The following is a 1,924-nucleotide window of genomic DNA, read 5'->3' on the forward strand; positions in this document are numbered from 1 at the left end:
ATATATATATATATATATATATAATTTATCTTTCTAATTTAATTTATATTTATAATTTATTTATTTATAAAGAAATGAAATTGATGATATGATTTTATTTACTTTTTAGATTACACAAGTGGCACGAATAGGCGGAACCAATGTTAGATCAATAACATTTAATATCTTACAAAGACTACTGAGTGATTTAGTCGGAAGTTTGTTCAGTTACATTGGTGAAAAAAAAACGTTCATTTTTTTATTTATATTTATGTTACGTCCCGTGAACTCCACTTCCTCCTCGCGACGTAATAACAACGAGATATGATATCACGGGAACGCCGCCGCGCGGTACTGGCGCGAGACCGGATATCAGTGATTGATAGAATCAAGAAACATCGAGTTTGGAAAATTCCTGTTTTTTTTTCTTGGTTAATTTTCCTTTTTTTACCTTAAACGGAAACTTACACCCCGGGAATGTGAAATCAAGGGAAATCCGACGGATAACGAGAAATCGGGTGACCTATCGTGAAATTTCGATTGGTCCCGAGTTTTCCGAATCACGGATATAAAAGAGCCCCGCAGGGCTCTTCGAGTCAGTAAAAACAAAATTTTCCAAAGCGCGGTCCCGACCAGTACGCGAGTAAACGAAGTGCGAAATAAGTGATCAAAAGAACAACTGTGTTTGCAACAAGTGTGGATCCTGTTTTTTAATTGAAGCTCACTCGAGACCGCCGCTCTGTTGCTGCTTGCTGCCGCCTAGTACGAGATTAACAATATGTAGTAAGTGCTAGTATTAAGTCGCAAATACGTCACCTGTGCCTCACGCGATCAAAGATTAAAAGTAATTACCAGGACAGTTGCTCCCTTTGTTAAAATAGAGCTAACGCTGATACGGATTGCCGACGATTCGCAAGAACCGTTGAGCGATTCTCAGCGGGCGCTCTCGCGCTGTCGAAACCCCGAGCTAACGCTGATACGAGTTGCCGACGATTCGCAAGGACCGTCGAGCGATTCTCAGCGGGCGCTCTCGCGCTGACGAAACCCAGAGTTAACGCCAGGGTTGGAAAGTAACGCGTTACTTGTAACGACGTTACCGTTACAGTTACTTTTCTTTGGTAACGACTCCGTAACGACGTTACTTTTTTTTATGTGTAACGAAAGCAGTAACGACGTTACATTTCTTCGGTAACGAGTAACAAAATGAGGCGTTACTTTATCGTTACTTTCAAATTTATAATATTTTTCTTACATAACGGCGTCTGCAGAAAAACGCTTCAATGCGTTGTGCGCAATGCTAGTCAACATTATGCTTTTGTAGAAAAGTAGCATATTGATTGGCTATCAAGTCGGTTCTAGCCTCGCGTAACACATCCTGTCTACAGATGCCCATAAAACAGACGCTAATCGCAGATAACATTGAATTCCAAGAAAAATTGCAGACTGTTTGATTTCTTGTTTATAGATCTTCATCAGTGTACAAAACAAAACAAATTAAAATTAAAAATTATTGTAGTAAGATCATTGCGCACTTACAATGTGAAGCATTAATAATTTAATTATGTGTGTTGTACATTGATAAAGATTCAAACAAAGAGATCGAAATTTTTCGTCTGTAATTTTTCTTGGAATTTAATAAAAAGCACATACACGAACATTTTGTGGTTTTGCTCGCATCTACCGAAATATGTCGGTTCATCATCTCACGAGTTTATACAATTAGTATTTAATACATTTTGTTCATACAGTTTGATAATTAAAAAGTAATGTTGTGATTTATTTTTTATTAATTTGATATTTAACTTTAGATTTGACGTTACGTTTGAGAAAAAGGAATTAATAGTTGCTTACATCCAAACTTCAAATTGAATTGGAGAATAGGAGAAAAACGGAAACTTGCAGAAAGCTATTTAGAAAACGTGTTAGGGATTCAATCAAACGAAAA

General features: G+C 37.0%; 1 long non-coding RNA gene across 1 annotated transcript in view; it reads left to right on the forward strand.

The window, feature by feature from the left end:
- LOC109862727 overlaps window positions 1-225 on the forward strand; it is a 1,082-nt gene extending 857 nt beyond the window's left edge. The window contains exon 3 of the long non-coding RNA XR_002251202.1: window positions 110-225. This is a non-coding gene — a long non-coding RNA (uncharacterized LOC109862727). The remainder of the gene's footprint in view (window positions 1-109) is intronic.
- Window positions 226-1,924: the final 1,699 nt, after the last annotated feature.

This window comes from Pseudomyrmex gracilis, unplaced genomic scaffold (assembly GCF_002006095.1).
Source record: "Pseudomyrmex gracilis isolate BER0280 unplaced genomic scaffold, ASM200609v1 scaffold_2283, whole genome shotgun sequence".
Taxonomy (NCBI): domain Eukaryota; kingdom Metazoa; phylum Arthropoda; class Insecta; order Hymenoptera; family Formicidae; genus Pseudomyrmex; species Pseudomyrmex gracilis.